Genomic DNA, 13,116 nt, shown 5'->3' with positions numbered 1-13,116 from the left:
TAAAGTACTTTGAAGTTTACAAGGCTTTTTATATATCTTATTGAAAAAGCTATATAAGAACTACATTAAAAGAGATTTTAAAAAATGCACCTAGAACCCAAACTTCTATAGCACTATTTTTCATTTCTGTGTTGTTTTTTTTTTTATCAAAGTAATAATGGGCATAATATTAAAATTCAAATAGTAAAACAAGACTTATAGTGAAAAACAGCAGTCTGCTAGACAATTTCTCCTACTTTCCAGAAGCAGCTTTTAAAATTTTTAACTGTTTCTTTAGACATTTTCTTCCATGTTGCAAAATAGATGCTTATATTGCTATTTCTTGAATTTTAAAGTTATAGACAATATCTATTGATTTCCATAGAAGGTTATAATGTCGTTATCTTTTATATACACATTCTCCATGCATCTGTCTCCTTTTCCTCCACATTGCATAACACCTTCCCCTTTCCCTTTGCATCCTCCCAATATTATCTTGGATAATATTTTCACTATGGAAAATTGCACACAGAAAGTAGTGAGAATGGTAAAGTGAATGCCAGCATGCCCATCGCCTACCTTCAACAATTATTAATTTGCGGTCAAACTTAATTTATCTATATCTACTACTTTCCTGCTCCTTCACAATCCCCTGTAGTTAATAATTTGAAGTAATTCCCAGACATTATATGATTTCACCTATAAATATTTTGGGATTTATACCCGAAGTATAGATGTATTACAGGGTTTTTTTTTTTGTCAAATTAATTTATGATGCTGACTTTATTATGACCATGTAAATATTGATCATGGATTTTGGTTTACACCCTAATTATAGTGAAGCCAAATTTTCCAGCTGCCTTCTATGAAAAGGTGCAATGGAGATCAGTTTGTTTAGACTGTATATCTGAAACATTTTTTTTAGTTTATTATTTTGAGAGAGAGAGAGAGACAGAGAGACAGAGAGAGGGGGAGAGAGAGAGAATCCCCAGTAGGTTCCTCTCTGTCACCACAGAACCAGATGTACAGCTCCATCTCAGAAATGTGAGATCGTGACCTGAGCCAGAATCAAGAGTAAAAGCTTAACTGACTGAGCCATTCAGGTGCCCCTGAAACATCTTGATTCTACCTTTACTCTCACTTAGTAAGGTCGATTATAGAGTTCTAGGTTGTAAATGATTTCCCTCAGAATTTCTAAGGTATTGTTTCATTATCTTGAATCTTCCAGTGTCACTGGGAAGACATCAGCCATTGTGAGTCCCAACCATTTGTTTGTTTTTACCCCCTTCTGGAATATTTTAGGATCTTCATCTCTGGTGTTCTGAAATTTCATGATGTTGTACTATACTTGTACTGTATATACGTTTATCCATTGTGCTAAGCATATAGTACATGCTTCCAATATAGGATCACATGTCCTTCAGTTCTGGAATATATTCTTAAATTATTACTTTGATGAATTCCTTCTCCCCTACATTTTTTGGTCCTTCCTTCAGAATACACAACCATTCTCTCCTCTCCCCTCTTTCCCCTCTCTTTTCCCTTCCCCTCTCTTCTCTCTTTCTCTGTCATTTGGTTTTGGATCTTTCTGCAAAGGGAGTCTGGAAGCCAGCATTTCTGGACAACAAGTGGGGATGGAAGATGGTGGTCTCCCCACTGAATGTACAGACTGTCAGTTATCTCTCCCTGTTCAGTAAGATGTTTCACTCAGCTGTGCTTGTTAGTCCCTGGCTCAGAGCATTTCTGGTTCAGCCTCTTCAAATGGTAAATCTTCAGTCTTCCAGCAGGTTGGTGGGGGGAGGGGGGTGGTCAGCGGTGTCTATCTGATTGCTCTCATTTTCAGCCTTTCCAGGGTTCCGCAACACTGACCATCCCCTAAAGACACTTAAAGCTGAGAAACCCAAACTGTTTGCCTATCTGCTTTCTATCCTTAAAAATTGTGATCTCTATCATCTACGGTTACTGCTTCCTCTTCTCTTTGATAAGCATTTGTGTACTTTTATCTTTTATTTTACTGGGGCTTTAGGAAAAAGTAGAGATAAACACTTGTTTCATCCACCATGCTTCACTGGAAGACTTAGCACCATGATTTTTATTTCTACAGGTACCTTTTTAAAGTAGTTAAGACTCAAAGGGGCAAAATAACAAAAGAAGGAAGGAAGAGGAGGGAGAAAGGAGAGGGTGTGGTTATGTTGAGGGTGTGGCTACTGATATTCGTGCCACAGATTTCTCATAGAGAATAAAACCAGAACTGAGTCAGGGCTTGAGTTTTGTTCCTAGGGTCTCTGGTGGTGTGTGATCATAGGTGGGTCTTCATCTGGAGAATAAGGTACGTTTGCCAAAAAGACATTGGTGAACTTTGGTGCAGTGCAACAAATATTTATTACAAAATGAATTTCCAAAGTCATTTCTCACCTTTTAACAAGAATTAATTTCATCATCTGCTTTATCAAATGGAGGACTAGATTTCTTCTGAAATAAATGGAGAGGAAGATGGAAGTATTTCCAGTTCCATTATGGCTTATTCTGTCCTCCAAATAAGTTTCTGTTCAAACACCAACTAAAATTTGGGTCTCACAAAATATTTCATTTATTAAGTCATTCTCTTACTCATTATTTCTTTCTTTTGATTCCCAGAGCAGAGTAACTTTATTTTTGTAGAACATTGTGACTTAGGGCTTAAGGCAGTGCATGCTTGTTTTCATCATGAATTAAGCTATCTCCGCACAGATTGACTACTATTATGTGGCATTGTTTTGGATCCTTTGTATAAAAAGGTGAACAAGGTAGGATTTTTGTCAGCTTGAAGAGTTTATAGCCTTGTAAAAATCTGGTCTCCATTTTAAAGAAAGAAATGTATTGTGAGTTGACAAAGTAAGTTTGCATGTATAGTGAATGAATAGTTATGTAGCCGAGTTCCTGGCAGGGAGGTTCTATTCTATGATGGTAAATCACATAGATTGCAAATTAGTTAGACTTGGCTCTCATTCCAGCTTTGCCATTATTTCAGGGTGGGGAATGGGGGTAGACTTGTATCCTCTCTGAGTGTCAGTTTTCCCATCTATAAAGTGGAGAGAATAATACCATTCCACGTATGTTAGTTTAAATGTGGTAATATATGTGAGAAGCCTTAGACCTGGCTTTGAGGAAGAAGTCAATTAATGGTGAGTAAAAGCTTGAAAGATGAGCAGAGAATCTTAGACAAAGATCTTGAGCTTGTGTTCTAGCTCTGCCACTTTCTAGCTCTGCAATGTTTGATAACATAGTCTCAGCTTCAGTTTCCTTATGTTTAAAATTGGGATATGATGTCTATCTTATACAGTTGCTATGAGGATTGTGTTAAACAGGATAAACTCTTGGCCCTATGTAAGTGTTTTGTGTGAGTTTTGTTGTGATGTTTGGGATCCTGGGGTACAGGATTGCATGATGTGACTGTGCCCCAAAAATACTGAGCATCTGTTTGAGCGTTTGCCTGCCACACTATTTGGTTAACCTGCCCTTTGTGGTGCTTTCCTGAAAACTTAAATCTAATTGTTCATCATAACGATTTTCGGGACATGTTCTGTGGAGCTAGTCCAATCTGGAGGCAACCTTGGAAATAATTAAAAACTAAAGGCAACTACTTTGTGTAGCATAAAACGTGAAGAAAATGTCATTACTTCACTCTAAATCCCAGACCTTTTCTTCTACAAAACATGTGAACAGCTTGTAGAAATTAAATTATTTGGGATTTTTTTATTCTCTTCAGAGGAGTGAAGAAATGACTTCTTTTTTCACTGGTGAGTAATCTGCTAATAGAGACTCATAGAGTCATAGACTTTTAGAGCTAAAAAGTAGCTTAGCTACCACCTGATTAAAATTTTTAATTTTACTGATGAAGAAAGTAAGCTCGAGAAAGGCTGTGTCACTTGTCCAAGACGACAGAGCTATTAACTAGTGAAACCTAAGAAAACAGCCAAATCTCTGCTTAAATTTCAGCGAAAACAATACTGTGTAATAAAATAACTCGATGTAGTATTATAATGAAACTCTTTAAATGGTTTCTAGTCAGTCTCAGCTTAGAATAGAAAAGATGGGATCCTAAAGGGTTTTCTAAACAAGTTTGTTGAAATTATGTAAGAAAATTTTTTAAAAAATTCATCAATGAATGAGATTTTGTAAGCATTCTTGGGTTTCTAAACTAACACTCCAATTTTCATATGCTACATAGCTATTAATTATGTATTTGTGTTCTTATTCTTCTCCTTATGTTAAGTTCTCCTTGTGTTAAGAATTCTGGTGACCATCATGGGGTTCCTGGGTGGCTCAGTTGGTTGAGCGCCCGACTTCAGCTCAGGTCATGATTTCCTGGTTTGTGGGTTCGAGCCCCACTTAAAGCTCTGTGCTGAATGCTTGCTCAGAGCCTGGACCCTGCTTTGGATGCTGTGTCTCCCTCTCTCTCTCTGCCCCTCCCCCGCTCATGCTTTGTTTCTTTCTGTCTCTCAAAGATGAATAAACGTTAAAAAAAAAAAAAAAGAATTCTGGTGATCATCACTGCTTATTTGTGAACCCCAGTCACTGATGCCGAATAACTTGACCTGATACTCAGCCTCTTTTGGTTTCATCTTTAATGAAATGCAGCCTTCTTTTCTCACTAATGTTTACTGTGCAAACTGTAGTGATCCTGAACACACAATTTTTCTGGAAGTACCTATAGGAACACGTGCACCAGCAAAATCCATGCGACTTGTGTTCCATCAAATGAAACTAGGCATTTTCATGATTGGCAGCAGAAGGAGCCTGATTCTTCCATGAATAATATCTTATTAGCTTTAAATATCGGCTGGAGAAATCATCTTCTTTTAAAAAAATCTCAGACAAAGAATGTAATTCACACTCTTTGGGGAGAACCATTTTAATATCGCTTTTTTTTTTTTTTTTTTTTTTTTTTTGCATGCTGAAAACAGCTCCAGATTTGAAATTCTATTGCCCTTTTGTCTCTTGGCTTCTCTGTCAGTCTGCTGAGGAGGCACTGACTGGGAACAGCTTGGTCCTGGAAATGGTGGAGTTGGGGCGGTGCCAGTGGAGGAAAAGCCCACAAAAAGTGCCATGTTTTGGTTAATTGACCTAAGGGCCTGAGCATCCTTGGCAGCAGATATGCAGTTGGCTTTAGTATCTGGTTTTGGGTTTGTGTAACTGCTTCCTTCTCCTTAAATTTTGTTCCCAAGGAGTTAGCATTTCTCAATTTGCTATATCCTCTGGGTATATTAAAAACATACTCATAGTAAAAAATTCAAACAGAACAAAAAGGTTATACAATGCATTGTAGACCCCCTCCAGGCTCAGTCTTCACAGGAAACACCATCTGTTCATTCTTGGGTCTCCTTTTAGACATTTTCCATGTGAACATGGAGTGGGTGTATAGTATACATATAGTTCTCTTCCTTACCTTTTCACTTCATAACAGTATATTTTGGAAATCTTTTTGTATCACCACATATGGTGAAGTCATTCTTGTATATGGTGAGGTAGTTCTGTCTGTTAAGCATGTTCCATTATTTATTGAGTTTTCTCATACCTTTTCCTTTCTTTCTCAGAAAACATACCTCAAGGCAAGCATTCAGTGAATCTCTCACTTAAGGCTTGAGGAGGCTCAATTTTCTAGCCCCAAGAAAGCCAGCTGGTGGCAGCTTGGGAACATTATTAACAGTCAGCATCTGCTCTTCCCTTTGCACCTCTTGTTGTATGAGGGGTGGTGTGTGTTTTGCTTTGCCAAAGTCAAAGCTGCAGTGGTGGCTCCAAGGGCAGCGGAGTGTGGAAAAGTGAGTGGGAAGTTGGGCACATCAGTGGCAAATACTTAGATTGGACATAATGAAGCAGAAAATCAAGGTAGTGTGCTGTCAGAATTTTCAAGGTCAGTAATGCTGCTCACTTTCTTTTCAAGTCAAGTTAGCGCAGGGGCTTATTCCAGTAGTTTTGTGTATTTTCCCAGATAGGAGGCAAGTCTTGGAGCTTATAAAGCCCATCTTGGGAAGAGCATGCAGACTTTCACAGGAAATTGAAATGTCAGTTTTTGCCCGCCTTCAAGAAAGAGTACTAAACTTTGGACAAGATAACTAGTTTTCAAACTCCTTTTAGAAGGGGAACCTGTTTTTTCAAATGAAATCTCGTTTACAATTTCCAGTATAGAAAAGAAACAAAGTGGAGCTGTGGGGTGTGGGTTGGGTCTGTTTGGTCTTTCCTCCCTTAATTCCCACAGCCTAGCATCCTACACAACACAGACAGACAGACAGACAGACAAAGTAGATGAGATAAGCATTTAATTTCATCCAAGATGTTATGATTTTATCTTTGTCTTTTTAACAGTATTTAGACACTGTGAAGGTGTCTAATTGTGTATAATTTTGAAGAAGAAACATCTTCTCTTTTTAAAATGGCCTGTTTTGACCTTGCTGGATCCAAGGACATCCTGTTGGTTGAAGATCAGATATATCACTTCAGTTAACTGTTAGTTACTAAAGGAACATTTAGAAGTATCTAGACTGGAGAAACTAGTTTGTAGGGGAGGCCAGTCTTTATAGAAATTCCAAAGCCTGTGAGATTGATTGCTTTCAGTGTTTACTGCAGCCAAATGATTAACTAGGACCTGAAACAGCCCACTGTGATTTATGCTGTGAATGCAGAAAGGATGTTTGCATATGACCATTGGGTTTCTTGCTGAAGCCCTTTAAAAATTGTTTATCTTGGGGACATGCACTGCTTAGAGTTTTTTATTTCCTTTGGTATTTTACATTGTCTTATGCCAGAGCCCAAGGCTAGCTTTGTAGTATTTACTGAGTTTGGTTTTTCAGGGCTTTCTAGGGGATGCCACTGAGTCTGTAGGAGAAAGTCATGCTTCAAACCATCTACAGTATGTAGTGCCCTGAAATTTTTCACCACTGCAAATGAGGTAGTTTTATGATTGATCAATTTTTTCTAACTAAGGGAACACAATGCTCACAAACATTAAACACAACAGTGAACAGAATAGATAAAATTCTTACTCTTAGAGGACCTTCATTTTTGTTCGCTTAGTTAGTCATTTAAAAATTTGGTGAAAAGCCATTTGTCCCACCTTTGTAATAGATGTTATTTAAAGAAAGATAATGTGCTTGAGGGTAGTGAAACTTGTTATTTTGGTAAGGAATTTAATTTTCTCTGTACTCAAGGTAGGGCTAATGGAAGATAAAGATCACGGGCTTGTCCCGAGTACAAAAGATAAATAACACCATTTTTCTGCTATTATCTACCTACATTTAGAAGAAGACATTTTCTTAAAAATATACATTCCTCTAGGTGTAATGCAGACTTAAAAGAAAAAGCATTCAGTTGCAACTCTGTTCAATAGGGAACATCAAGAGACCTGAAGAGTTGCTGATAGAGAGATACTTTCCTTGGCTCCCTAGAGCAAGGGATTTCTGAAGCGTTCACATTTCTTACCTTTCTGTTATAACCAGCAGAGTGCTAATAGGGCTTAATAGCTGACCAGAACTTTCAAGAATTCTTACACTTTGTTGGGAAGATATATTAATTTTTAAGTTAGTGTCTTTGCTGTCTTTTCCAAAAATATCTTAGTCTGTAGATGGATGGAATCATATTTGGTCAATTGCTGTTTCAAAAAGGACTGATTATAAGTGATAGCTCAGAAGCCAAATCAATATTTGCATTGTTCTATTTATCCTGTGTCATGTCACACTATAATTTATTGTACTATTGTGTTATATTTTAGAAAAATGAATGTTGGTATTGCCATTTAGAAAGCTTGAAAATTGTTCATAAATTTGAATTGATATCTTTCCTTGTGAATTCATGTGTGCTTGGAATGTTATCCTTTTCATGGTTTCTGGAGAGGCAGCATGCTGCTCAAGGCACTTTCCCCCTTCCCCTGTTCATGGGAAAGTTTGAGGTGCGGGAATGAAACCAAGTGGGGGTTGGGTTGAGTTTCTTACCTGCTTGCCTTTGTTTAGGGCTCTGGGTTGCTTATTGCAGGCTCCTAGGGAGAGTAAAGGACTTACAGATTTGAAATTGAGTACCTGCTTTAATTCAAGCCTAATTGTCATTTACAGTTGTATACTCCTATTTTCTCTCCAACCAGGGACAAGCATTTTGAGTTCAAGAAAAGACCTTTCCCTTGCACTTTTTGTGTGTGTGTCCCTCATGTCACATGTAGTTCTTTTCATATAAGCCTAAGTATTTGCTGATTGACTGAGAGTGGCTCAGAGCTAATAACTCACAGATAATAACTGACTCTGTTTTGGAGAATTCATTTATTTGTTTTGCAGATATTTGCTGAAGTCTTACTGTGTGCTAAAGAACTAGTGAGAATAAATAATTACTCCTTTGGTTGGATCTAAATCTGATTCTCAATGGTCCTGAACTGTAGATGACATGACCAGAAAATTGGTCTCATTACTTGTAGACACGTTTCATTGGCCTACTGGTTCTATTCACTTTGTTGCCTAAGTATAGCATGGAGCTCTTCTTCCTTTCTTTCCTCAATGACCGGGCATGAGCTTGAACCATCATTATTGTTCACCCGGATTGCTACTATAGGTTCACAGCTCTCTTTATTTCATTGGTGTGCTTGCCTCACTCATACCCATCTTCTAGATTCTTCCACACTGATGCTATAACAATCTTTGTGACCTGAAGACTGTTCATATCTCTAAAAGGTTTTGTCCCTGACACACAGACCTTTTGCTAGTGTACCAGCCTTAATTTTAACTATGCCTTCCCCTCCACATTTTGTGTTCTAGAAATGTCCCATCATCATCAGTATCTACTAGACTGAGAGTTCTGTGATGGTAGGGTACATGTCTGTATGCACCTCTTTGAATCTCTGAGATCCAGAATGGTGCCCAGAATGTTGTGGGAGTCCATAAGTTTTTGTGGAATTGAATTCACACACTCTTTAAAACTAATAAGATTTCAGTTTGTTAGCAAGCCAAATTACATTGCCTTCTGTCTAATCCCTTAAATTCTTATTTGATGGATTCCGCATTGTTTGTCAAAGCACTTTGTGAAATGGAAAATAGATGGCTCTTTCCTCCTACTGCTCAACAAAACTCAGAAATATATTTAGAATGTTTAGAATTTGATGAGTGCTAAAGACTGTCTGTGTGTTTCATCAGGTTGTCCTCCTCCTCATCTGATATGAGGAGGTAGTATTAATTTCTAACGTAATACAAAGGAGGAGTAAAGTAATGCAGGAGACTCTTTCACACTGTGTTCCTCAAAGAATCTTTTGCTTTTTGGTTATCTTGGGAACATCAAATAATTTAACAGATTTCTCAATATTCCTTGAATCTGATTTACGTTTCATAATTTTTCCCTTTTCAAGTTGTAAACCAATTTTCCTTGTAATACTGATTCTAGCATTTATTCAGCGATGTTCAACGAAAGTTTGTGGGGTTCAGTGTTATTTTAAGATCTCTTTGCTCAACTAAATCAAATCCTTTGCTTAAGAAATCTCTGCAAATTCTTCAGAGTCTTTTTTTTTTTTAGTGTAAATTTATCTATTCTAACAAATTTGGATTGCATATTATTTCCTATGATCTTTCTTCATAATCACTTTTTATTTATGGGATTTTTTTTCTTATCCTTATTTCATTAGACCAAGAGGCTGCATAACTATATGTGCAGCTAATATATGGCCTGCCCTTTATATTCAGAGATGAGCCCACTCACCACTGGGATTGGTATCTTGAGTTGTGCTTCATGGAAACACAGGGACAATAATGTCACCCACAATTTCTCTTGATCTCCTCATCCTCTTAGAACTAATGGTGTACACTTTAGAGGGATTGGTTTTGTCTGTGTGTAAAGATTGATATACTTTGAACAAAAATTCAGGCTTAGCAGAATTAAATAAATTGCTCAATAACTCTGATCTATTTCCCAAAATCTACTTAAAATGTTTTTTGTTTTTTGTTTTTTGTTTGTCATGGGATTTTTATATATGTTCTTAAAAGGGAAAAGAACATTATAAGGAACTCACATGTACTGGTCACTCAGCCTTAAAAGTTAGCAACATTCACCTATTTTAGGGCCTAGCCTTTAGCACCATTGCACTTGCTCCACACCTAACACAGGTTCTAAAGAAATTCAGTTGATTTTGGGAAGATCAGAAAGTATCACATTTCTTTGTAGGCCCATTTTAATTGTATTTATGTAATTATTCCCATAACCATTTTAAATCATGCTCATTATTATTTAAAAAAAAACACAAAGAAACTAAGAAAATCCATTTTTAATCCCTGGAGGGGGAAAATTGCAAAAACAAGCAAATTTTAAATCTTAGCAGATGGGTAATTAAAAACAAACAAAGCAGAATTATCCTGAGAGTTTTATCACGGTTCCAAATGCTAAGAATGTGTACTTTATTTGGGAGATTAACTCTACCCTGTCCTTGAATATCTAGCAGCAGATAATTGATTTTGTCTGGAGTTTTCTCCACTCTGTGGTCTGATGTGCTTCCTTCTACCATCTTCCTGTCCCAGGGAGGCACAGAGGTAATGGAGTAGCATGAGTGACCCTGTGTAACAGAGTGTCCTTTAATGATCTCGGTTAATTTAGGACAAGGCACCATTTTTCTGTTGTCTTCATACAGACCATAAAAAATTGATTCATGTAGCTTCGTTAAACTATAAAGTCCTTGAGGTCGTAGATTGTTCATCTTGTATCCCCAGAACCTGGGACAGGGTCTGACTTCCAGTAGGTTTTTGGTACACATTGGTTGACTCGAGCAGAACCAAACTAAGATGATATGCCATTGGTTAAGAACCTACATGTGAGATGCTTTATTTTTAACACTGGATTGATACACTCTGAACGAAAAATTTTTGGGCATGTATTTAATGTATGAAAAAGATTGTGGGTTTTTTTTTTTTTGAGAACAAATTGAAAAATGAAAAAAAATTAAACTAATCTAATATTGCTCTGAGCACAAGAATAAAGTAAATGGAATAAATTGTGCTGAAATGGGAAGGAAAGAAAACAAAATCTAACGGAGGGAGAAATCATAGTTAGAAAGCAAAGTCATTTTGCAAAACTATTATTTCTGTCATGACCTTTTCTTTAAGTTAACTGATGATACAGTTACTTGCTTTTTCTAATATAGAAACACATGGCATTCTAGGAGTTTATTTATAACCCACTGTGAAGAGCAAGTAGAGAAGAAGAATGCTCAATTATGCATTCTAAACACCATGCTTCGTGTGGTCAGGACGAATTGTTATTCTGCTTGTACCATGGTATCTTTTACATCTCAGCAAACATACCTGGCTTACTTTCCCCTACTTCCTCCTCTCTTTTTTCTCTGTTCAGGAAATCAATTTGGTTGGGTTTCTTGTGTAGGGCAAAACCCATGGATTTGTACAGAGCTGGTGAACAGGCCATCAATGGGATCTCTGTTAGCTCATTTTTCATCAGGGAGATACATTTCTTTCTCAAAGCTGTGATCTAGGAGAGTTGCCAAGCAGCTAGAGTTAAAAAAAAAATACACAAAAAAACAGCAAACAACGTAATTCTTTCATGTGCTGGCTTCTCCCTTTGTGCTCATTATGCTGTTGCTGGCTGACCAGTTCTAAAATAGAGTCCACGGTTCCTTTGCCTTCAGCTCTTTCTGGGTTTTTGGAATCTTAGTCAAAGCTTAATTCCAAATCGTTGTCCACTGACAGCATTCAAAGGGTGGAAGTGGAGGACTGTCTTAAATTGAAAAATGATGGAAGTTCATGAACAATTTCTCAAGTTCACTCTTGTGAGCTTAGCACGTGTAAAATATTTACAATGCTTTTATGTCCATAACCGAACTTTTGTATTCTTTGAACCCAAATCCCTCATCTTTTTTGATATCACTGTCTATCTCTTTGGCAGGATCTATAGTGGTGGCTTAAAACTCCAATATATTTTTCTTTTCTTTCTGGATCCTCAGATGAACCAGTAATGGAACAAACCAACTGACATAATTTGCTTCCATCTGCTTAGTTTCATGAATGCCTCTTTAGTAACCAGAGCCAGCTCTCCTGACCAGAAGAAACAACGATGCCCACCCACTGAGTGTGGGCCATTTTTTTTTATTGTGAGTACTTGAATTTGCCTTATGTGTAAGATTCTCTAAAGAAGCAGTTGTTTTTCCATTACCTAAACAAGACACTGTCCCTAGGTGGCTTCCGAAGTCTGAAAAAACCTCCGTTTCGAGGAGACCTTTCTGATGATTGAATTGAGTGGACTGATTCTAAATGTTACACCATTAGTGACAAATATCTAACAATTGCTTTTGGGGCCTGGGACAAATGCACATTTAGCTCAGCTGTTTTCCCATCAGGTTACCACTGTGATTCCTCTCTCCCACTGCTCCCACACAAGAAGGATGGTGTGGAAAGCCCACCACCAGTTTCCAGCCGGGCTGTGTTCATCTCTTTCTAGTGTCATCTCTCCTCTGCTGCAACTGTAGGGTCAGGACAGCCATTCTCTCCCTTTTCCAAACTCTGAGTCCCAGAAGCACTTTCTTTATTGGACTTTCCAACTACTCTCTCCACTTTGGTTGCTCTCTGGAAGTTTCTTCTTTAAGCTCTGCTGAGTGAGCATTAAGCTTTAAGCTCTTAAAAGAGTGAGCACCAACTATGGTGCTCAAGCAGCATTCGAAGACTTAAATTCCCATATGTACATTGTAATGAACAAGCAAAACATTTCTATTTCACCTTGAAGATATATTGCATGTTACATTTTTAGGCTTGCTGAAGTTAATAATATTGTTCAAGACAAGTGGCATTTGGATTCTTTTGCTTGCAGTTCTTTGTGGCAAAACTAAGTTTTTGTTTACTATCCTGTACCTCACATGACCTCTTTTCCCAAAGTAGGCTGGTTGTTGGATTCTCTTGTCCGTTTAGCTATGCCATTACTGTTTCATTTTTAGAAATCTCTTAGTGGAGAATGGCTGTTATGTTGATGTGGTGTTAAAGTTATGATCACTGTGTTTTGGCCTTGCACATTCAGTAATGATAAAGAGTAGAGACAGTGATTGGAATTAGTAGACATTGTCTGGGATAGTTTATGTATAGTTTTGTTTTGTTTTTTTTTTTTTAGTCTTTATTTTTGAGAGGGAGAGAGAACATGAGC

The 13,116-nt window shown here is 37.4% G+C and overlaps 1 protein-coding gene across 1 annotated transcript in view; it reads left to right on the top strand.

Annotated features, from left to right (window-relative positions):
- The window catches only part of FRAS1 (Fraser extracellular matrix complex subunit 1), a 426,196-nt gene that overhangs the window by 70,222 nt on the left and 342,858 nt on the right, over positions 1 to 13,116 (top strand). The window lies entirely within an intron of this gene.

Source organism: Neofelis nebulosa, chromosome 3, assembly GCF_028018385.1.
Source record: "Neofelis nebulosa isolate mNeoNeb1 chromosome 3, mNeoNeb1.pri, whole genome shotgun sequence".
NCBI classification, from domain to species: Eukaryota; Metazoa; Chordata; class Mammalia; order Carnivora; family Felidae; genus Neofelis; species Neofelis nebulosa.
Note: the sequence above shows the minus strand (reverse complement) of the source record. Positions and strands in the feature narration are given on the sequence as shown.